This window comes from Ahaetulla prasina, chromosome 3 (assembly GCF_028640845.1).
Source record: "Ahaetulla prasina isolate Xishuangbanna chromosome 3, ASM2864084v1, whole genome shotgun sequence".
In the NCBI taxonomy this organism is placed as follows: domain Eukaryota; kingdom Metazoa; phylum Chordata; class Lepidosauria; order Squamata; family Colubridae; genus Ahaetulla; species Ahaetulla prasina.
The window spans coordinates 111,825,158-111,850,242 of record NC_080541.1 but is presented as its reverse complement, the minus strand read 5'-3'; the positions used below and the strand labels follow the sequence as shown (position 1 = coordinate 111,850,242).

General features: G+C 46.3%; 1 protein-coding gene across 4 annotated transcripts in view; it reads left to right on the top strand.

Moving 5' to 3' along the window:
* The window catches only part of RELL2 (RELT like 2), a 159,661-nt gene that overhangs the window by 123,368 nt on the left and 11,208 nt on the right, over positions 1–25,085 (top strand). The window contains exon 6 of one of the 4 annotated variants that reach the window (XM_058174621.1): positions 24,219–24,367. The exons of the other annotated variants lie outside the window; for them this stretch is intronic. The gene's annotated coding sequence lies outside the window, so the exon portion shown is untranslated. Of the gene's footprint in view, positions 1–24,218; positions 24,368–25,085 lie in introns of those variants that run through there. 4 annotated transcript variants of the gene reach the window in all.

Genomic DNA, 25,085 nt, shown 5'->3' with positions numbered 1-25,085 from the left:
CACAACACTAACAGATGCTTATCAGTCTTTACCTTGAGCAGCTGTAGGACACTCTGATCACTGCATGATTCACCTTGTACCTGCTTACAGGCAAAGACTTAAAACCACAAAATCAACAATTAAATCAATGAAGACCTGGACTGAGGAGGCAGAATTAAAGCTGCAGGCTTGCTTTGACTGCACTGATTGGAATATTTTTGAAGATACCTCTGCAGACCTGGATGAACTCACAGATACTGTAATATCATATGTCAGCTTCTGTGAAGACCTATGTGTACTGACAAGGAACTTGCGAATATACGGTAACAACAAACCTTGGTTCACAGCTAAACTTAAGCAGATACATCATTCCAAAGAGGAAGCCTACAGAAAAGGTGATAAAATGCTTTACAATCAGGCCAGAAATGTATTAAGAAGGGAGATCAGAGCAGCAAAAAGAGGCTACTCTGAAAAGCTAAAGAATCAGTTCTCAACAGATGAACCAGCAAACGTGGAAAACTCTTAAAAATATCACCAGCTATGGCAAACCTCCTTCCCAGGCTGAAGGAAATCAACAACTGGCAGATGACCTGAACGTGTTTTACTGCAGGTTTGAAAGGAAACTACAGTCACTATCTCCACAACCCCCATCTCAGACACATCAACAACAGCCAAGCCTCCTACAACTGATCCCATCCCATTGGGTTCAACAACCCCTAGTGATCACAGAAAAGGAAGTGCAAGACCTATTTCACAGACAAAAGCCAGGAAAAGCTCCAGGCCCAGACAAGATAACTCCTTCTTGCTTAAAAATCTGTGCTGACCAATTGGCCCCCATCTTCACCCATATCTTCAATAAATCACTAGAGATGTGCTATGTTCCTTCTTGCTTCATATGCTCTTCTATCATCCCAGTGCCAAAGAAGCCCACCATCAAGGAGCTGAATGACTACAGACCAGATGCTCTAACATCTGTAATCATGAAAGCCTTTGAAAGGCTAGTGCTTTCCTACTTGAAAACCATCATGGATCCGGTGTTAGACCCCTTGCAATTTGCATACCGAGCAAATAGATCAACAGATGATGCTGTTAATATGGCTCTGCACTACTTCCTACAACATCTTGAATCTCCAAAGTAAGGGTCCTCTTTGTAGACTTTAGTTCAGCATTCAATGCCATCATTCCAGACACCCTTCTAACTAAGGTAAACCAGCTGCAGGTACCTGAACAGACTTGTAAGTGGATCACAAGCTTCCTAACAAACAGGATGTCAGCTTTGGAAGCCATACTAGGCCAGAAGCTTCTGTGCTGCCACTTTCTCATGTGTGGGAAAGTAGGAGGGGGGATTTAGTAGAGGGGCCCATTAGACACAATAATGTTCTTCATTCCCAGTCAAGGTCTGGCCGTTCCTGCATCTGGAGAAGGAGTGGTCGGAGTGATGTATCGAGATGGGACAGTTGGCGATTGGAGCATGTGATCAGCAGAGGAATCAGGGAGTGCGGTTTGGGGGTTTTGATCTACTGAGGGAAAACCTGGATTTCTCAGATTCAGATTTTCCCAGATGTGCCAGGTTACCTAGCCTAGTAAAAGAACTTTGAAAGATGCATGCTTTGGAGTTTTTACTTGGCGAGGGGTTTTTCTGGAACGCTGACACAGGAAGCAGCAGGTGAAGCTAAGCAGAATCACATCAGATATTGGCACAATTAGCAGAGCCACCCCCAAGGCTGTGTGCTCTCCCCACTTATCTTCTCTCTGTATACCAATGACTGCATCTGTAACAATCCATCTGTTAAACTACTGAAGTTTGCAGATGACACAACAGTGATCGGTCTCATTCGAGACAATGATGAATCTGCATACAGATGGGAGGTTGAATGACTAGTCTCATGGTGCAGCCGGAACAATCTGGAACTGAACACACTCAAAACCGTAGAAATGGTGGTAGACTTTAGGAAAAACCCTTCCATACTTCCACCTTTCACAATACTAGACAACACAATATCAACAGTAGAAACTTTCAAATTTCTAGGTTCTCCCATATCGCAAGATCTAAAATGGACAGCTAACATCAAAAAGGTCATCAAAAAAGGACAATAAAGCATGTTCTTTCTGCACCAACTCAGAAAGCTCAAACTGCCCAAGGAACTGCTGATCCAGTTCTACAGAGGAATTATTGAGTCTGTCATCTGCACCTCTATAACTGTCTGGTTTGGTTCTGCAACCCAACAAGACAGACACAAACTTCAGAGGATAATTAGAACTGCAGAAAAAACAATTGCTACCAACCTGCCTTCCATTGAGGACCTATATACTGCACGAATCAAAAAGAGTGCTGTGAAAATATTTATAGATCCCTCACATCCTGGACACAAACTGTTTCCTACCCTCAAAATGACGCTACAGAGCTCTGTACACCAGAACAACTAGACACAAGAACAAGTTTTCCCCGAACGCCATCACTCTGCTAAACAAATAATTCCTTCAACACTATTTACTAAATCTGCACTACTATTAATCTTCTCATCGTTCCCATCACCCATCTCCTTCCACTTATGACTGTAACTTTGTTGCTTGTATCCTTACAGTTTATACTGATATTGATTGTTTCCTGATTGCTTAATTGTAGCCTATGACTATCATTAAGTGTTGTATCATTAAGTGTTAAATTTGTACCCTATGACTATCATTAAGTGTTGCAAGTGTTGTACCTTGATGAAGGTATCTTTTCTTTTATGTACACTGAGAGCATATGCACCAAGACAAATTCCTTGTGTGTCCAATCACACTTGGCCAATAAAAATTCTATTCTATTCTATTCTATTCTATTCTATTCTATTCTATTCTATTCTATTCTATTCTATTCTAATGTTTTCTCTTTTTTTTGAATTTTTTAAAAAATTTTCTTAACTAACCACATACAAATTGTTTTTGAACAAGGTATCGGTCAGGTACATAATTAAACCCAATTCAATTTTCACTCCCTCAAAATATAATCTATCCAATGTATTTCCCTTTCCCCCTTAAAATTTTATTATTTGCACATTTCTATTTATAAAATCTGTTTTCACCCCTTATCCTGAAATTAACACTTAAATCTAGTCTAGTCCCCACATTCTTGGCCTCTTTTTATCCTTCCCTTCTACATAAAAAAAACATAAATTCCCCACCACAAATTTCTTTCTTAATTCTTACATTCCACAAAGCCAAAAAAGTAATTATCCCTAATTTAATCAAAACCAAAGCAATAACAAAAACTAAAAGAAACAAGGTAGTATCTATAAAAATATTTCCTACTTCAATTCTCACCTTTTTTTTGGCTCTGCGCATGCGCGAGAATGGTAGCGGCTTAGAGGAGCCCGAATCGGCGGTGGCGGCTTTCCCTGAAATGGAGGCTTCGGGCTGACTCACCAGGCTTCTCCGGTCCCTCGGCGTGTGGTTCGATCTGTCTGGCTGCCGCTGGAGAGGTTTGTGGCCTCTCGGTTAGGCGACAGCCGAGAACGGGCCGAGGGACGGAGTGGCGGGCCGGAAGGGGGCGGCCATCTTGGAGGAAGCGAAGTGAAGACGCGATGGAGGCGAGGGAGGCGAGGGAGGCCTGCTGTTCGTTGCGGGCTTCGGCCTCGGCTCTGGCCCTGCCTTGCCCAGCGGAGGGGAGCGGAGCGGCCCTGCCTCGTTTTGCGGAGCCCTGCCCAGCCGAGCGGAGCCCTGCCCAGCGGAGCTCGGCCCAGCGGCCCAGCGGCGAGCCCTGCCCAGCGGAGCCCTGCCCAGCGGCCCAGCGGAGCCCTGCCCAGCGGCCCAGCGGCGAGCCCTGCCCAGCGGAGCCCTGCCCAGCGGCCCAGCGGCGAGCCCTGCCCAGCGGAGCTCTGCCCAGCGGAGCTCGCCCAGCGGCGAGCCCTGCCCAGCGGAGCCCTGCCCAGCGGCCCAGCGGAGCCCTGCCCAGCGGCCCAGCGGCGAGCCCTGCCCAGCGGAGCCCTGCCCAGCGGCCCAGCGGCGAGCCCTGCCCAGCGGAGCTCTGCCCAGTGGCCCAGCGGCGAGCCCTGCTCAGCGGAGCCCTGCCCAGCGGCCCAGCGGCGAGCCCTGCCCAGAGGAGCCCTGCCCAGCGGCCCAGTGGCGAGTCCTGCCCAGCGGAGCCCTGCCCAGCGGCCCAGCGGCGAGCCCTGCCTAGCGGAGCCCTTTCCAGTGGCGACCCCGGCGATCTTGGCCAAATTCCAGCGGCGTGAGATCGTCGGTGATTCCGGTCTGGCTCCGACGGCTTCGGGGTGTGGATTTGGCCTGGTTTCAGCTGGCGCGAATCCCGGCCCGTTTTTGCCTGTCGGTGGGCTTGCCGGCGCCTTCGGCGCCAGTTCCATCGGCGCCAGTTCCATCGGCGCCAGTTCCATCGGCGCTGGTTGCGCCCGGCGAGGCTATGTGGACCGCGAGGTGCCTGTCCAACGGCGCCCTGTATTTGGCAGCCCCACCGAGGATGGGTGTGGTAACGCCCCGGTGGGAGAGGAGGCCGGAACCGTGGCTGAGGTGTGTCCCCTCTTGTGGCCTGTTTGTCATCGAATGGCCCCTGGTGGCCTGGCTTGCTCCATCGTATTTTCCTTTGTGGCCTTATGGCCTGGCTTGCTCCATTTTATTTCCGCCCCCCCCATCCCGGTCCATGGGTCATCTAAACTGGGCGGTCATGCATGTCCATCTGCGGGATGGAGTGGATTGGACTGGATTGGACTAGCTTGGACTGGTCTAGGGACTTGGGCAGACCGCTAGCCATGTCTACCTGATTAAGATCTATTGTAGAACTGCTTTCCATAGGCACGCTATGGAGACTGTCGGCCTGTCTGTTCCTGTTTTGTCATCGCTATCCGGTTCCTGCTCCATTTGTCCTTTATTTATTTATTTATTTATTATTTAAATTTTTATACCGCCCTTCTCCCGAAGGACTCAGGGCGGTTCACAGCCAATTAAAATACACAATGATACAATAAATACAATTAAAATACAGTTAAAAAACTTATTGAATTTAATTGAAGATTAAAATTTAGAATAAAAACCCATTAAAAAACCCATAAATTTAAAACTAACCCAGTCCAGCGCAGATGAATAAGTGAGTTTTAAGCTCGCGACGAAAGGTTCGGAGGTCCGGAAGTTGACGGAGTCCTGGGGAGTTCGTTCCAGAGGCGGAGCCCCACAGAAGGCCCTTCCCTGGGCGTCGCCAGGCGACACTGTCGCGCCGACGGCACCCTGAGAGTCCCTCTCTGTGAGGCGCAGGTCGGTGAGAGGTATTCGATAGCAGCAGGCGGTCCCGTAAATAGCCCGGCCCTATGCCATGGAGCGCTTTAAAGGCGTTCACCAACACCTTGAAGCGCACCGGAAGGCCACAGGTAGCCAGTGCAGCCTCGCAGGATAGGTGTCACAGGAGCCACGAGGGCTCCCTCTATCACCAGCAGCTGCATTCTGGACTAACTGAAGCCTCGGATGCCCCTCAAGGGAGCCCCACAGAGCATTGCAGTAATCCAGGCGAGGCGTCACAAGGCGTGGTGACTGTGCACAAAGCATCCCGGTCTAGAAAGGCGCAACTGGCGCACCAAGCGAACCTGGTGGAAAGCTCTCCTGGAGGCGGCCGTCAGGTGGTCCTCAAAGACAGCCGCACATCCAGGAGAACGCCGTTGCGCACCCTCTCCATCGGGGCCAATGACTCGCTCCCAACAGTCAGCCGTGGACTCAGCTGACTGTGCGGGATGCCGGCATCCACAGCCACTCCGTCTTGGAGGATTGAGCTTGAGCCTGTTTCTCCCATCCAGACCCGTCGGCTTCCAAGCACCGGGACAGCACTTGATAGCTTCATTGGGGTGGCCGGTGTGGAAAAGTACAGCTGGGTGTCATCAGCGTACAGCTGGTACCTCACACGAAGCCACTGATGATCTCACCCAGCGGCTTCATATAGATGTTGAACAGAAGGCGAGAGAATCGACCCCGCGGGACCCACAAGTGAGGCGCCGCGGGGTGACCTCTGCCCCCCGCCAACACCGTCTGCGACGGTCGGAGAGATAGGAGGAGAACCACCGATAAGCGGTGCCTCCCACTCCCAATCCTCCAACCGGCGCAGCAGGATACCATGGTCGATGGTATCGAAAGCCGCTGAGAGGTCTAATAGGACCAGGGCAGAGGAACAACCTATCCTGGCCTCCAGATCATCAACGCGACCAAAGCCGTCTCAGTGCTGTAACGGGCGGGCCGGACTGGAGCAGGTCTAGATAGACAGTTTCCTCCAGGTGCAAGGAAACTGATATGCCACCATACTCTCTACAACCGCCGCGAGCGGGTTGGAGACGACGATAATTACCTAAAACAGCCGGGTCCAGGAAGGCTTGAGGAGGCTCACCACCGCCTCTTTCAAAGGCGGCGGAAGACTCCCTCCAACAAGGAAGCGCTAATCCCCTGGAGCCAGCCTCGTGTCACCTCCTGAGTGGCCAGCACCAGCCAGGAGGGCACGGGTCCAGTAAACACGTGGTGGCATTCAATCTACCCAGCAACCTGTCCATGTCCTCGGAGCCACAGGGTCAAATTCATCCCAGACAATATCACCAAGACCGCCCTCAGCCGTCCCGTCCGAATCGCCACAATTCTGGTCCAGACCGCTGAACGATTTTATCGAGATAACCGTTAAACTCAGCACGCCCTGCAGCGGGTCATCCGCTCCCCTGGTGAAGGAGGGAGCGGTCACCGAACAGGGCAGCTGGGCGGTTATCTGCCGGCGCAATGAGGAGGAGGCGAGTAACGCTTCCTCAGTGCCACTAGGTAGGTCCTAGTATAGATCTAACTAGTGTCGATCAGCCTCTGAACGGCTGGACCTCCAAGAACTCTCTAGGCGTCTTCTCCGGCGTTTCATCCCCTCAGCTCCTCGGAGAACCAAGGAGCCGGTTGGGATCTGCGCCGGGTCAGAGGTCGCAGGCACGACACGGCCCAGCCCCAGCCGCAGCCCGCCCCAGGCTGCGGTTCCTCTGCCGTGCCGTGAGCCAGATCCTCAGGAAATGGCCTTGCTCGCCCGAAACCTCTCTGGGTCCATCAGGCGCCTGGGACGGTACCAACGCAGTGGTTCCGTCTCCCTGCGGTGTTGGGTAGCGGTCAGAAAGTCCAGGCGAGGAGGAGTGATCTGACCATGACAAAGGTTCTGTGACTATATCTCTCAAGTCCAGATCCTTCAACCACTGACCAGAGATGAAAATCAGGTCCAGTGTGCCTCCCCAATGTGAGTAGGGCCATCAACTACTTGAGTCAGGTCCAGGGCTGTCATGGAGGCCATGAACTCCCGAGCTACTGTCGATGACGAGCCAGCAGATGGCAGTTAAAGTCCCCATGACTAAAGTCTGGGGTCTCCACTGCCACCCGCAAGCACCTCCAGAAGCTCGGCAGGGCGGCTGTCACGCAGCAAGGAGCCAGGTGCGACCAGCAAGCCCATCTGACATCTATGACCCCACCACAAAGAGGGATTCACACCGGCAATCTGAGGTACAGTGGCCTCCTTCGGCTCTAGACTCTCTTTAATAACAACCGCCACCCCCACCTACCCTGGGCCTCGGCTGATGGAATGCACGGAAACCGGTGGGCACATCTCAACCAGGGGACACCCCTTCAGTGCCCAACCAGGTCTCCGTGCGCCTATAATATCCGTGGCACCCCCGAACCAGGTCATGTATTAGGGGGCCTTGTGGCCACGGACGCGCGTTGCATAACATCAGGCGAAGGCCCAGGCTCTGAGGATCTTGACCATCCGGGAACGGAGAAGTCAGATCGGGCACGCCATCGCCTGTATACGCCAGCGTGACCCCTAAACGATCGATCCCCCCTTCCGCCATATCTGCCCCTCCACTTACCGTGCAAATGGACTCACCCTCATACAAAGGAACCAACTGGACTCCCGCTGGAAGACTCACCATTTCTATTACTTTGGGATTTTACCACCTTAGCATCCTCGCCGATTCGCACTTTCCTGCGCCACACTGCACGTGAACTCTTGCGCCTGCAGGTGCCCCCGCCGCAGGAATGGCCCATATCGCTACCAAGGGCCGGCCTCAATGACGGGTCTTGGGACCCACAGAGGTGGCATGCGAGAAGAAAGAGCCTTTGGGGTTTTAGATAGGGCATTTTAAGGGGTGGGAGGGTAGGGCGGGTGATGGGGTAGCCCGTCGGGAGGAAACCAGTTCCAGCGCATGCTCGTGGCGATTATCAAATGGGTTCGGAGGTTATGGGGGAGGTGTTCCTTTGTGTGAGGGTGAGTCTATTGGCATGGTAAGTGGGAGGCAGATATGGCGGAAGGGGGATCGATCGACATAGGGGTCACGCGTTCGATGTATGCAGGCGATCGCGTGCCCGATCCCCTAACTTTACCCGTTCCCGGATGGTCAGGACCCTCAGAGCCTGGGCCTTCGCCTGATGCTATGCAACGACAGTCCGTGGCCAAGGCCCCCTAATACATGATCTAATTCAGGGGTGCCATGATATTATAGGCGCACGGAGACCTGGTTGGGCAATGAAGGGTGTGCCCTGGTTGAGATGTGCCCACCGGGTTTCCGTGCATTCCATCAGCCGAGGCCCAGGCTCTGAGGATCTTGACCATCCGGGAACGGAGAAGTCAGATCGGGCACGCCATCGCCTGTATACATCGAACGCGTGACCCCCTAAACCGATGCGATCCCCCCCTTCCGCCATATCTGCCCCTCCCACTTACCGTGCAAATGGACTCACCCTCATACAAAGGAACCAACTGGACTCCCGCTGGAAGACTCACCATTTCTATTACTTTGGGATTTTACCACCTTAGCATCCCTCGCCGATTCGCACTTTCCTATGCGCTACACTGCACGTGAACTCTTGCGCCTGCGAGGTGCCCCCGCCTCGCAGGAATGGCCCATATCGCTACCAAGGGCCGGCCTCAATGACGGGTCTTGGGACCCACAGAGGTGGCATGCGAGAAGAAAGAGCCTTTGGGGGTTTTTAGATAGGGCATTTTTAAGGGGTGGGAGGGGTAGGGCGGGTGATGGGGGTAGCCCGTCGGGAGGGAAACCAGTTCCAGCGCATGCTCGTGGCGATTATCAAATGGGTTCGGAGGTTATGGGGGAGGTGTTCCTTTGTGTGAGGGTGAGTCTATTGGCATGGTAAGTGGGAGGCAGATATGGCGGAAGGGGGATCGATCGACATAGGGGTCACGCTCGATGTATGCAGGCGATCGCGTGCCCGATCCCCTAACTTTACCTGCCTCGGATGGTCAGGACCTCAGAGCCTGGGCCTTCGCCTGATGCTATGCAACGACAGTCCGTGGCCAAGGCCCCCTAATACATGATCTAATTCAGGGGTGCCATGATATTATAGGCGCACGGAGACCTGGTTGGGCAATGAAGGTGTGCCCTGGTTGAGATGTGCCCACCGGGTTTCCGTGCATTCCATCAGCCGAGGGCCCAGGGTAGGGGTGGAGGGGTGGCGGTTGTGATTAAAGAGAGTCTAGAGCCGAGGGAGACCACTGTACCTCAGATAGCCGGGTGTGAATCCCTCTTTGTGAGGTGGGGTCATAGATGTCAGATGGGCTTGCTGGTCGCGTACCTCGCTCCTTGCTGCATGACAGCTGCCCTGCCCGAGCTCCTAGAGGTGCTTGCCGGGGTGGCGGTGGAGACCCCCAGACTTTTAGTCATGGGGGACTTTAACCTGCCATCTGCCGGCTCGTCATCGACGGTAGCTCAGGAGTTCTTGGCTTCCATGACGGCCTTGGACCTGACTCAAGTAGTGGATGGCCCCACTCACATCGGGGGTGGCACACTGGACCTGATTTTTGTCTCTGGCCAATGGTCGAGAGATCTGGACTTAAAGGAAATAGTCATTGAACCTTTGTCATGGTCAGATCACTCTCTCCTTCGCCTGGACTTTCTGACCGCTACCCAACACCGCAGGGAGACGGAACCATTACGTTGGTACCGTCCCAGGCGCCTGATGGACCCAGAGAGGTTCCGGACGGAGCTTGGGCCATTTCCTGAGGGTCTGGCTCACGGCACGGCAGAGGAACGGGCTGCAGCCTGGGAACGGGCTGCGGCCGGGGCTTTAGACCGTGTCGTGCCTTTGCGGCCTCTGACCCGCGAGATCCCAACCGCCCTTGGTTCTCCGAGGAGCTGAGGGGATGAAACGCCGGAGAAGACGCCTAGAGAGTTCCTGGAGGTCCAGCCGCTCAGAGGTTGATCGGACACTAGTTAGATCCTATACTAGGACCTACCTAGTGGCACTGAGGGAAGCGAGGCGTTGCTCGCCTCCTCCCTCATTGCGCCGGCAGATAACCGCCCAGCTGCCCTGTTTGGTGACCCGCCTCCTTCACCAGGGGAGCGGATGACCCGTTGCAGGGACGTGTTGAGGAGTTTAACGTTATCTATACGATAAAATCGCTCAGCTGAAGGACGGTCTGGACCAAGATTGCAGCGATTCGGACGGGACGCCTGAGGGCGGTCTTGGTGATGTTGTGTGGGATGAGTTTGACCCTGTGACTCCGAGGACATGGACAGGTTGCTGGGTAGATTGAATGCCACCACATGTTTATTGGACCTGCCCTCCTGGCTGGTGCTGGCCACTCAGGAGGTGACACGAGGCTGGCTCCAGGGATTACGAGTGCTTCTTGTTGGAGGGAGTCTTCCGCTGCCTTGAAAGAGGCGGTGGTGAGGCCCTCCTCAAGAAGCCTTCCTGACCCGGCTGTTTTAGGTAATTATCGCCCAGTCTCCAACCCGCTCATGCTAAGGTTGTAGAGAGTATGAGGCATATCAGTTTCCTTCACCTGGAGGAAACTGTCTATCTGGACCTGCTCCAGTCCGGCCCGCCCGTTACAGCACTGAGACGGCTTTGGTCGCGTTGGTGGATGATCTCTGAGGGCCAGGGATAGGGGTTATTCCTCTGCCCTGGTCCTATTAGACCTCTCAGCGGCTTTCGATATCATCGACCATGGTATCCTGCTGCGCCGGTTGGGGGATTGGGAGTGGAGGCACCGCTTATCGGTGGTTCTCCTCCTATCTCTCCGACCGTCGCAGACGGTGTTGACGGGCAGAGGTCACCCCGCGCGCCTCACTTGTGGTGCCGCAGGGCCGATTCTCTCGCCTTCTGTTCAACATCTATATGAAGCCGCTGGGTGAGATCATCAGTGGCTTCGTGTGAGGTACCAGCTGTACGCTGATGACACCCAGCTGTATTTTCCACACCGGCCACCCCAATGAAGCCATCAAGTGCTGTCCCGGTGTCTGGAAGCCGACGGGTCTGATGGGGAGGAACAGGCTCAAGCTCAATCCTCCAAGACGGAGTGGCTGTGGATGCCGGCATCCCGCACAGTCAGCTGAGTCCGCGGCTGACTGTCGGGAGCGAGTCATTGGCCCCGATGGAGAGGGTGCGCAATTTGGGCGTTCTCCTGGATGAACGGCTGTCTTTGAAGACCATTTGACGGCCGCCTCCAGGAGAGCTTTCCACCAGGTCCGCCTGGTGCGCCAATTGCGCCTTTCTAGACCGGGATGCCTTGTGCACAGTCACCACGCCTTGTGACGCCTCGCCTGACTACTGCAATGCTCTACATGGGGCTCCTTGAGGGGCATCCGAGGCTACAGTTAGTCCAGAATGCAGCTGCGCTGGTGATTGAGGGAGCCTCGTGGCTCCCGAGTGACACCTATCCTGCGCCGGCTGCACTGGCTACCTGTGGCCTTCTGGGTGCGCTCAAGGTGTTGGTGAATGCCTTTAAAGCGCCCATGGCATAGGGCCGGATACTTACGGGACCGCCTGCTGCTACCGAATACCTCTCACCGACCCGTGCGCTCTCACAGAGAGGGGCTCCTCAGGGTGCCATCGGCGCGACAGTGTCGTCTGGCGACGCCCAGGGGAAGGGCCTTCTCTGTGGGGGCTCCCGCCCTCTGGAACGAACTCCCCCCAGGACTTCGTCAACTTCCGGACCTCCGAACCTTTCGGCGCGAGCTTAAAACCTACTTATTCATCTGCGCTGGACTGGGTTAGTGTTTTAATGGGTTTTAATGGGTTTTTAGCTCTAAATTTTAATCCTGGCCAATTTTAATAAGTTTTTTAATTGTATTTTAATTTGTATTTATTGTATTGTATTTTTACCTGGCTGTGAACCGCCCTGAGTCCTTCGGGAGAAGGGCGGTATACAAATTTAAATAATAAATAATAATAATATAATAATAATTTTAATTTTAAAAAAGGGTCTCCCATTGATTGTTTATTCCATACAAAAAAAGAGAAAGTAACATATAAAACAAAATAAACTCTGAAAAGCTCTCTCCTATATTTAGTTCTCACCTTTCAATTTCGTAAAAATCTCCCATCACTTATTATTTCATCCTTATCTTTAAAGTACCTTGCTATTAATCATCATATTTTCATATTCAAATAAATTCTATTCATATCTGTAACTTAATTGCCACTCTTTTCTTATTCTGTCAATTTCAACATTATCTATTCTTAATAAAAGAGAAGATAAAAAGGAGCAAATATTTCTCGTATCTCAAATGCTTTCATGCTTATATTCATATATTTTATTAAAAGTTTTATCTCAAATCATGCTTAAAAAATTCCATATTTTCTTCGCTCATTAAGTTTCTTGACACTCCTTTCCCTCTTTTCCCTCCTTATAATTCTCTAATAATCTTTATACAAACTTTAGCTGTATATTATAACACAATTTTTTTCTTTTTTATATTATTCCCTGTCATTGCTGCAAGCAGCTCATTATCTTTTCTTAAATCATTATTAATATTCCAGTTCTGTAGTTATTTCTTTTGTTCTTCGCTTAGATGTTGTTTATCTATTTTTCTTGTTGCCAGTTTTTCTCTGCTTTATTCTTGAATATTATGAATCTTAAAGGTCAGGCAGCTGGTTAGTAAAATCCTCCCTTGAAACTCTTTCATGGTCGCAGAGATTTTTCAGTCTTGTATTTCCTCTTCTGCCTTTAGATGTCACTCTTTAGTCTACAGTTACAATTCACAATTAACAAAGTATCCATTTTGTTTCTGTAACACAGAGCCACTCCTCTTTTGTTTCAGTTTGTTTCCCTTTTTATCCAATTTGTCACATTTGAAGTAAATAATTTAATTTTAATCCTTTGCTTGCTCCAAATATGTAGAAAATAGAGGAAATAGGAGATGTTCAATTACAATCCAATTTTAGATCTTTCTTTAGTTCCTTTCTTTTTTCCACTATTCAGTTAGGGCTCTAGACTTCCGTTCCAAGCCAAATTTGTCAGGTTTTAGGTATCACTTTAATTATTTCCTTCTGGTTTCATATCCCATTTAATTTAGCTGCTGTTTCAAAATTCTTTCTTAAGGCTTGTTGCCAATATCTCCCAAAGTGCCTCTTCGTGAGCTGGTGTTAACTCACCCGGCTTCCTTATCTTGTTCAATGTTTCCGCTTTATCCTCCTGCCCGTTCTTTGTGGCCGTCCTGATTTTAGGCAGCTGATGATGGCTGCAATCCACCTCACTGGGTCGAGGGAAAAAAGTTGGACTTGCAGGGAATTTGCAACTTCCCTGTTCACTCCAGGGGCTCCCTCTTTCTTTGCTGCCCCTGCAGGGCAGCTATGGTCCGATCCGAACCCCCATAACAAGGGGATTTTCTGCACTCACCCCAGAGCTCCCGGGGTTCGTGCCTGTTTCATCGTGACACTGGCCACGCCCTCTATTCTTTATGTTTTCATGGTATTCCTCGGATTTGATAGTGAAATATGTTGTTTTTTATTTTCTTTAAAAAATAGTGTCAATTCTTTTGTAATCCTTTCAATATATTCCTTCTCTTTTAAAATCTGGGGGGTTAATGTCCATTTCCTCATCTTTTTTCTTTGGCCTCTCCATGTTATTTCAATGTTGTTTCAGATTATAGTCTGTCCATGTATTTGGAGATATCTCTTATTGTCTCTATCCCTTTACTTCCTTATTTGTCCATACCATATTAATCTTTGACCAGGATTTATGGGGATTGGAATAAAACGTATCTTTTGGGTGCAAGTTGCTCACATATCTGTCAAATTCAATTCATCTGTCATCTTAAAAAAGGTTTTTGGTAATATATTTCTTTTTTTTCTTTTTTTTTGTCACTGGTGTAATCTTTTTTGATATCTACTACGCTATTAAAGTCACCCATAATACATACATTGCCTTGACATATCTCAATAATCTTTTCATGAACTTTCTTGTAAAACTCCCCCTGGTTTTTGTTAGGTGCATAGAAGACTACCAATAACATTGTTGTTTGCCCTATTGTTACTACTGTCATTAATGCTTTTCCTTTTAAATCTGCATACATTTGTTTTGCCTTTATCCCTTCTTTAATGTATACTGCCACCCCTCTTTTCTTTTTCCCCGCCAATGCTGTGTAGAGTTTTCCTAATTTATTATATTCTAAATATTTTTCATCTTGCTTTTTAATATGTACCTCTTGGAGGCATACAATATCTGCTGTTTTATTAATTTTGTAAATATTTGTTTCCTTTTCACCAATGCATTTACTCCATTAACATTAATTGATAGTAGTTTCAATGCTTCCATTCTCCTGTTTGTTTACCGGTTTCTGATTCCTATTGGTTCTTGTAGCTCTTTGTGTTCTTGTTATAATACCTGGTTCCTCTTGGTGTTCTTTTTCTTCTTTACTTCTTTCTTCCCTGTTTTCTCCTTTGGCTTCCTGTTGTTGTTCTTTTTCTTCTTGGCTTGCAGTCTCCAACTCCTCCCTACTACTATAGTCCTCTTCCATTCCCATCAGTTGATCATATAATTCCTGTGCTTTGTCTAAATTATCAATTTTAATATTTTTACCCTGCCAGGAGACAAGCATTCCTTCTGGGAGTATCCACCTAAATAGTATGTTCTGCTTACTCAGTTGTGAGGCCCAAAAATGATAATCCCTTTGTTGTTCTCAGACTCTTCTGGGAATTTATTTCAGGATAATAATTTCCTTGTCTTTATACACCATTGGTTTCTCTCATGTAATTTTGTAAATTATATCCCTGACCTTCTTTTGGGCAAACTATGCATGTACCTCCCTGGGCAGTTTATGGCCTCTAGTATAGTTGGTTTGAATTCTATACACTTCATCCAACTCATTCAAAATTTCTTGCTTATCTCTTTGAAGTGTTTCTGCAATAATTCTGCCATTATCTGTCCTAGTTCTTCTTTAGCCTCAGTCATGTTTTGAAATCTTAGGTAGAAAGATGCCTGGTCCATTTCTAGATGGATTAATGAATCCTCAAGGTCCTTGTTCAATGCCGTCATTTTTTGATCAACCAGTTCCAATTTTTTTCCAGTTTGCTCTGTTTTGGTTTCCACTGTTTTTATTTTTTCTTCATTTTTCTGAATTGGATTGAACTCATTTTATCATCCAATTTCTGAATATTGCTTTTCATTTCTACATGATTGTTTGTCATTGTTTCTTGTAACTTCACCATTGTTTCTTGAATTATTAGCAAGGTGGCTTGCATTGTTTGCATATTTGGTACTGTATTAGGCTTTTCTGCTGTTAATATTCCTTCAATTGACCGTTGATTTGACGGGGAGGCCATCGTCATCATTGAGTTTGATGCAGTTTTTTCCCTGCCCTCAGAGTTGTTGTTGTAATACTGGTCATTTCTTTCAATATTCTATTTTGTTCTCCAAGAATTCGATAAATACTTCCCCAGATTACCATCAACTGTTTACTAATAAATCTCCCTTATTTTTCCCTCCCCCCCATAATACAAAATATCTTATACTACTATTAATATTTATCTCTGTTCTAATCAATCTAATCAGGTTATTCAATATGCATATAAACTTAACTACAAATATAAATATAATATAGATATAATTATAACTATTCTATAAAAGTTAATCAGTATATGTACCAATAACAAAATATAAGTTGTATATATATTAGATATAAAAAGATATAAAAATAAGTATTAATATGTCAGTTAATCGATATATAAGTAAAGTTAACTAAATATAAGTACAAATAACAATATATGAGTTAATTAATATATATATAAATTTAAAAATAAATATCAGTTGAGATATAAACAAATAAGTAAGTATAAAGATGTAAATATATAATTACAGGTGTAATATAGTTTAAGTGTAAACAGTTTAGATATAGTTTTTATAGTTATTAGTTCATGAGTTGCTTACTTAACCATTTAAATATGTATAAATATTCCTTTAGATCTTCTTAGTTAACTTGGTAAATTAATAGTCACTTGTTAATGTTACTTTCAATGTCTAGGCAATTGCTTCTCCTTGTTCCTCTTTAATCCTCTGTAGGTGTCTTGTTATCTATTAAATCCTTTTTAATTCTTTCTTCCTCCTTGTTCAACACCGAGCCCTTCTGTTCCCTCTGTTTTGTATCGATCTCTGTCCATCTCCTGTCTCTTTTTCCTTTTGGAACACCAATTTCTTCCTCCAACCTCCATCTCAAATGCCCATCTGCTCAAGCCTCTATCAACTCCATAGTCCGTTGTAGTCTGCTCTCACTGTTTCTTGCCTTTTTCCTTCTTTTCTTTTCCTGCCGCTCTGGCTCACCAGATCACTCTCCTCACTCCTCTTTTCCTCCGATATTTATCTGAATACCCACCCGTCTCCCTTTGATCTCACATCTCAAAAATGTATGTCCTCTCTCCTCACTTCACTCTTGCAGTTAACTTTATTATGCTGAGTCACTGCTCCTCCTGCCAGGTCGCCGCTTGTTCTTCGGGGAATTCCCCCCAACTGGAGCTTCCTTTATAACCGAAAAATTGGAACTTACTTTTATGGCCAATTATCACCATTGCGGCTCTGAGATTTTTGAGATAGAATGTTACGTTAAGTCTGTTAAGTAAATCTTCTCTTCCTGGCTCATCACAGCCTCGGGCCTGCCATAATGTGATGGCAGACACTTTCATGTTGGGTTGACAGGGATTTCCTTCATTACAGCGAGTGATCGCCTTTCACCTCACTGCCCTCCAGGTTTCCCCTCTATTCTGTGTGGCTCTCCAGGATCACCACACCCTGAGGGGTCCCCAAACGTGAAAAAGGAACAGAGGACCATTCTCTTTCTCCTGGACCACTATAACATCACCACTGGAAGTCCTTGAGCCTATCTTCTAAAGTGTTGACTATTCTCCTCAGCTACATGTTGTCTTCAAATTTGATGAGTTACCCTTCTATTCCCTTCATTTATTCATCCGTTTCCTATTATTTAGATAATAAATAAAACTGGCACAGGTTATACAGCCAACAAAAATGAAGGGAAAGCAATATTTTTATTTTTGGGTAATATATTTAGTGGCATAAAACTTACTTAAAAACAGAAAAGGAATTACCGGTATCTGATTGTCCTGTAAAAACCCAAATATCCAAGTGAGGCATTTGAGATGTAAACATCACAAAAAAGGCATAAATAAAAGACAGATCTTTTGAGGAATTCTTCACTGATGGATTATAAACCTGGATTATAATTTTGCCCAACTCCCTGAATTCTCATTTTAAAAAAAACAGCAACAGGCTGTGCCTGTTAGAAAGTAATAATTTTATTAAACTCATTAAGGTATAATATACAACATGAAAATAAGGGGAAATGGGGAAAGAAATTTAGGATAAAGGTGGGGAAAACATTAACTCTCAACTATTTTCAGTGCAGCACAGTAGAATGAGCATAATAATAGAATAGAATAGAATTTTTTATTGGCCAAGTGTGATTGGACACACAAGGAATTTGTCTTGGTGCATATGCTCTCAGTGTACATAAAAGAAAAGATACGTTCATCAAGGTACAACATTTACAACACAATTGATGATCAATATATCAATATAAATCATAAGGATTGCAATACAGCCTCAGCTTTTTATATTTTATATACTCAGTATCACAGAATAACAGAGTTGGAAAGGACCATGGAGGCCCTATACCATGCCAGACAAATAAGTGCCTGTCTCTTCATAAAAACCTGTAGCAATGGAACACCCATAACTTCTGAAGGCAAGTTGTTCCCCTGATTGATTGTTCTCACTGTCAGGAAATTTCTCCTATCTCTAGATTGGCTTTCTCCTTGATTAGTTTCCATCCATTGCTTCTTGTCCTTCTTTCAGCTGCTTTTGAGAATAGGTTGACCCCCTCTTCTTTGTGGCAGCCATTTCAAACATTGAAACACTGCTATCATATTTTTTGTGCATAAAATATTCTTGCTCCTGTCAACATGTATAACAACAAAGTGCCAATTTTTTAAAATTTCTTTGTCCATTAAATCTGGAACAAAATTCTCTGATTTAATTTGTATATTAAAATAAATATACAAATTAAACCAGAGAATTTTGTTCTCTGGCTTAATACAGAATCTTCTGTATTAAAATGTGAATCTTATTCCAGTATTTCTTTGCCTTGTCAGAAGTCCATCAAAGATAGTAGAAACTTCCTTCCTTACATTTACATTTCTAACATACATTAGAGAAGATAATTGGCATAAAAAACAAGAGAGAAGATTTTGAGACTTTTTGCTGATGACTTAAGTTATATTCCTGCAAGACTCAAAATTGATATAGAAAATTGGTATTGATGAAGAAGCTAAATAGCTTTGAAGTTTTAGTAGCCTTCAGAATAAATAAAATGCTTGTTAAGAATATGGCTTTTCAAAATAATGAAATAGTGATGAGAAAGTTAGCTTTTAAGGTAATGAAAAGAATTTAATATCTGGGGGTTACATTGACAAATACAGATTCTAAACTTTTTCAAAAGAATTGTGTACCTGTATGGAATGGCAATAAAAAAGATGAATTAAGATAATTATTGCAATTATCTCAATTGGGTAGAATCACTGTATTTAAGATAAATATTTTACCAAAGAAGTTATTTTTATTTCAGGCTTTACTAATATTGACAATCAACACCTCATTTAAACAATGGCATAATGATATTTCTAAATTCATATGGCAAGGGACAAAACCCCAAGAATTAGATGTAAATTATTGCAAGATGCCAAAGAAAGAGGAGGTTTAGGTCTACTAGATTTGTATTTTGATGCTTGCTGCTTGGTGTGGATGAAAGAGTGGGTGACTCTCTAAAACAAGAGATTATTCAAACTTAATAGTTCTTGGAATGTCCTGAACGAACATTCGGATGGCATACCTACATATGGCATGATAAGGTTAAGGTGAAGGCTGACTGTTGAAGAATAATTTTGTTAGAAGTGCTGTCCTAAGGGTTTGGAATAAATATAAAACAAGATTCTCTATGAAGGTAGAGGCTGTCATTCCGATGGAGGAAGGGAGAGGAAGCTATTGGGGTTGCATTCTCTTTCATTTTTGCTGTAACAGCATGGGATTTAAAGAGGGGGGTTATCTTGAATATAGATGGGCTTCCTCTCAGATGATTCCAGCTTGACACCAAGGTTGCTTTACTTTGGGGATGAATTGTTATCAAGCTAATGCCTCAGAGTTCTCAAAACACCTATGCGGAATTGCATTGGGAACTGATGAATTGGTGAAGAGGTGGGTGGGGTTTGAATTGGGAAGAAGAACTTAATGCTTGGTACGGGCTTTTCAGAATCTGCCTGACTTCTTTGCACTCACTTCCTCTCAGTAAAAGTTCCTTTTGATAACTAATTCTTTCAAGAGTCATGCTTTCCTGAGGCAAGTCCATACATTAGGCAGAATCTGCAAAATGGTCAACCCAAAGAGGCATACCGTCCTATCGTGGGGACCATGAAAATGAGGTCTACTCAAGGCAGTGACCAAGAGGAAACTGAGTGCTGGAGTGAAGCCTATGCCAAGCTCACCTGGGAACAGACTGTGCAGGATGGATGGAGGAAGCTGCAAACCTGGGAGATTTATCAAAACCCAGGTGGTCCATTGGCATCGGGAAGAAGGATGACTAGGAGGAGATGATCAAAGAAGTTACCCTCACCTGAGGCAGTCACCAAAGTGGATGGAAAGAAGAAATGTAAGTGCTCGAAGATGATAAGGAAGAAGGGACCGAGCCCAACCTACCAACTTTCTCATACATTCCATGATGGAGGCATTCCAGAATTTGAAGACATGGGGGACCCTGACAAGAATATCTGGTGATGATGGCTACCGAACACAATTCGAAGATGAAGAAGGGGAAGCTTTATCACTTGACACCATGGCAGCAGTATCTGCCACCCCAGCAGGGCCAACTGCAGCTGTGGGATCTCCATTGAGAGAGAGCCAGAGCCAACGTCCCAAGGTTGGCTGATGCTGTGGGGTCCCAAAGGCAGAAGGCAACCTCCTTCACCATGAAATTCAACAGGGACATCCAGCAACTGGATTCTTCCTGGCCCACATCTTCACTTACATGCAGGTATATGGCCATGAGATTCCCATAGAGGGAGAGCCAACTGTTCTGACCCAGCCTTCACAAGTAATGATAAGCTGCTTACTCACGAGTAAAATAAGCTCCCTTTCAAAACAGGGCAGGAACAGTCTTTTATTCATGTGTATAAACAAAAACAAACCAAAACCAAACAACAAACCTGGTTCTGGTCAAGGAATCCAAATTTATTGCAGTATACTAGAAAACAAACAGTTGTCTGCAACAACTGGCCACTCCCAAACCCCTACTATTTATTTCCCAGTGAGGGAGGGGATGGCTAGCGTCCACGTCTGCTTTTCCCTGAGAGCTGGCTTATTGCTTTTTTTTGCTCTCTTCCCCTTTCCTTTCTATGCATATGTGCACCTGGGATGGGCCCCACCTGTTCCTCTCCCTCATTCAGCTCAGGCCCTGAAGACAGCTGCCTCTTCACCTTGGGGAGGATGGAAGGCCCAGCTCTGCCTCTGCCTCTAATGCTGTTTCCTTATCAAAGCCTTCCAAAGGCTCAGAAACTGGCCCAGACTCCACCTCCACCTCATCTGACTCTGTTGCTAGCTCTGTTGGCAGCTGACTGGCCACAACACCAGGATGAGAGTGGTCACCCTGGTATTAGAGGGGGCGGCAGCCCAATGGATGGTGACCCTCCATAATGCAAGTGCCCCTGAATTGAGTAACTTCAACTGGTTCATGACAGCACTTAGGCAATGGTTTGAAGACTTGCTGGGTGATCTGAAGGCTAGAGACTGCATAAAGACCATGCGGTAAGGGCGCAGGGCAGTGGCAGAATGCACAGAGGAATTCCGTGACCTGATGTGTTGTCTCGACTGGCCAGAGGACATCCTCATGAACTGCTTCAAAGATGGGCTAAATGATGGCCTGTATACCACTTGCATCACTAGAAGGGCTTCGGCTCACCTTCATGACTGGTGCGTGATGGCCAAGGAAGTGGAGATTGACCAAGCCCGAAACAAATACCACACAGCCAAAATCTGGAAAAAGTTGCCTCCGGAAAGAAAGAGGGACGTAGCCAGAACTCAAGCCCCGCAATTGCGATCCACCACCTGCTTCAAATGTGGAATGTAGAACCAACCATCCAGTCAAGAAAATAGTTCAAGCCCCTGCAGGGAAAACCCCCAAGTTGCAATCTCGCATGAGATAGATGGCACTGAAAGGAGTGGAGGTCATGGAGTTCACTCCCTCTCCCAAAGAGACAAAGGGAGCTCCAACCCCTCCAAAGGCTAACCGATACCGACTCCAACCCCTTGGTAAGTGGTCCAATCACACCTGTGACTGTCCCCATATAACTCCATTTCTCAGAGTCAGGATTGAAGAGCCTTACTTGACTCAGGCTGTACCAGATGCTTAGTGATGGGAAAGCTAGGCATTTGGCTGAGGAGGCTAAAAATCCCAGTTGCTTTCTGCCAATTAGAAGGCTCAGTCACAGGAGGCACCCCCCTAATTTTTGTGACTGAACCCATAGAAATGTGGATGGGGCCCCATTCAGAAGTACTGTGCATAGTGGCACTGGAGATGGAGAGGCCCCTTCTTTTAGGGCTTGTCTGGCTGAAAAAGTGAAACCTGTATGTGAATTGGAGGAGGGGATTTCGGAAATTCAAGATGGGCAGCCGACCTCCAGGCCAAAAGGGAGACCCTAGTGAACATGCTCTGAACTTGGTGCAATGATGCAAGGGAAGCCCCTTCTCACCATTCCTAAGGAATGCAGAGATCTGAGAGATGTGTTTAGCACAAAGGGGTCAGACAAACTTCTTCTTCATCAGCCCAATTTGAGTTGTTCTTGTCTTCTGGCAGCTCTGCGCATGTGGACACTGGGAACAGGCTCCAGCTGTTCCTCTGCCTCACTGCTGTCTAGCTCCCTCTCTGTCTCTGATGCAGAGCCCTCCTCTGAGCTTTCCCCAGCCCCCAGGACTGGCCCATGTTCCTCCCCAACCTCCTCACTGTCTGACTCTGCTGCCAGCTCCACTGGCCACTGGTGGGCCACAACACAAGGTATGTTTGAAAAATTTAAGCAGCTTTTCGTGACCAAGCCATGGTGAAACATTCAAACCCTGACAAGCTTTTCATCACACAAGCTGATGCCAGTAATGTTGCAGTGAGGGTGGTGCTAATGCAGGATAATGAGAATAATGAGAACGGGCAGTTACAACCTTGTGCATATACCTCAAAGAAACTGTCAGCAATTAAGCAACTCTAGGCTGTCTGGGAGAAGAAGGTTTATGCTGTAAGATGGGCACTCATCTCCTGGAGACACTTTTTAGAAGGAAGCAAAACACTTTTCAGGTATGGATTGATCACAAAAACCTGGAAGCACTGAAAGCCATTCGTAAACTTTCCTCTAAACAAGCACATTGGGCACAACACTTTCAGCAGTAAGATTTCACTTTGTGCTACATCCCAGGGGGGAAGAATTTCCTGGCTGATGCCGTATTGCAGATGCCACAGTATTGCTCCAAACAGAAATAATCAAACCAGTGCTCCCATTACATCAGCAGACAACCCAAGTGATGGCCAGAGCACAGCAGGAAGAAAAGCTGCCAGTTAGCAGCAATGTGGCCACCAACCTGAAAAAGGTGCTAACAGATGATGAATGGTTCTGTAACCACAGTAATGTCTGCTCCATCCAGGATGAACTGGATTGTGTGGGAGCAAAACTATATGTGCCTACTAGCCAAAAGCTTCTGATTATGAAGACATGCCACAATTTAAAAGCAGCTGGACATTTCAGATTTGTAAAGATATTGCATTTAATAAAATGACAATTCTGGTGGCCCTCCCTTAAAAAAGACATTGAAAGCAATGTATGCAGTTGCCCTGTTTTATGCATCTGCTAAGCGAAGACAGGGTAGAACATCTTCAGATTGTGGCACAGCCGTTAGCACACAGGAGAAAGCTCTCTATGGACTTTATTGTAGAACTCTCTGAAAGCTTGGGAACACAGTAATCTGGGTTGTGACAGACCTATTTTCAAAATAAGTGCATTTTGTCCTGTGCCAAAAAAATATGATATAGGGACTCGCCAAACTGTTTTTACATCACATGTACCAGCTACATGGAGCACTCCAATGGATCATATCAGATAGGGGAGTTCAATTCACCTCTAAGTTCTGGGGAGGCTTTTTGGATTTATTCGATATTGATCAGTGACTTAATTCTAGTCACCATCTGCAAATGAACAGGGGGATATGAATGAGCGAACTCAATTTTGGAACAGTACCTTAGATGTTTCATCAACTATCAACAAGAGAACTGAACAGACCATTTACCATTTGCAGAAGTGGCTTACAATAATTCTGTATGTAGCAGTATTGGTTTCACTCCTTTCTGAGTTGCTACCGGTCAAGATTTCAAGCCTATGTCTGAGTTACACACCAAGGACCCAGTGATCCAGAGGTGATATCCAGCAGGTTCTGACAGGTTCTGGAGAACCGGTAGCAGAAATTTTGAGCAGTTCGGAGAACTGGTAGAGGAAATTTTGAGTAGTTCAGAGAAATGGCAAATACCATCTCTGGCTGGCCCCAGAGTAGGGTGGGAATGGAGATTTTGCAATATCCTTCCCTTGCCATGCCCACCAAGCCACACCATGCCAACCAAGCCACACCCACAGAACTAGTAGTAAAAAAAATTGGATTTCACCACTGCAGTGATCCCTCACTGAAAGCCAGATCAGTGATCAGCCAATTACATAATACCTGGCTGGTTGTATATAAAGCACTCATTGAGGCTAGAGAGGTTTATAAATGTCAAGCAGACAAGAAAAGAATTGAGCCAAAGAAGTTTAATGTGGGGGATCAAGTGTGCCTTTCCACATGATACTTACAGTCATTGTAACTTCTAAGAAGTTAGGATGCAAATTTGTTGGATCTTTCCTGGTTAAATGCATCATTAATCCTGTTACAGTATAGAACTTCTGGTTGATGTCATGGCAATACAGACCCAGGGAACGGATCTCCGCATCTCCTGTGCTGACTTCTCCATGTTCGTGGGCTCCAAGAAAAGCCAAAGCCACCCTGTGGGGGCAGTGAAGCAAAGAGGGACGCCCTAAGAGGTTGAGGAGAGTCACAGCTCTTCTGGCCCCGGGGTTCTTTCTCCCTCTTAAGAGGCAGCCTAAAGATGGCCACTACAAAGCTGGGACAGCTGATGAACATCTAAGACTGCTACTGGAGCGAAATAGGTGAACAGGGAGTGGAACTGGGGGAAAGGATTTTTCTTTCATTTTAGAATAGAATAGAATAGAATAGAATAGAATAGAATAGAATAGAATAGAATAGAATAGAATAGAATAGAATAGAATAGAATTTTTATTGGCCAAGTGTGATTGGACACACAAGGAATTTGTCTTGGTGCATATGCTCTCAGTGTACATGTGTTGATGGAATTATTTGTTTAGCAGAGTGATGGCCTTCAGGAAAAAACTGTTCTTGTGTCTAGTTGTTCTGATGTGCAGTGCTCTATAGCGTCGTTTTGAGGGTAGGAGTTGAAACAGTTTATGTCCAGGATGCGAGGGGTCTGTAAATATTTTCACGGCCCTCTTCTTGATTCTATTTATTTATTTTATTTATTTATTTTGTCACAACATCATACAAAAAGATTATATAGTATATACACATATAAACATATATAGGAAGAAGAAAAGAAAAACAATAGGACAGGAACGGTAGGCACGTTTGTGCGCTTATGCACGCCCCTTATGGTCCTCTTAGGAATGGGGTGAGGTCACTAGTAGAAAGTTTTTGGTTAAAGCTATTAGGATTATGGGAAGAGACC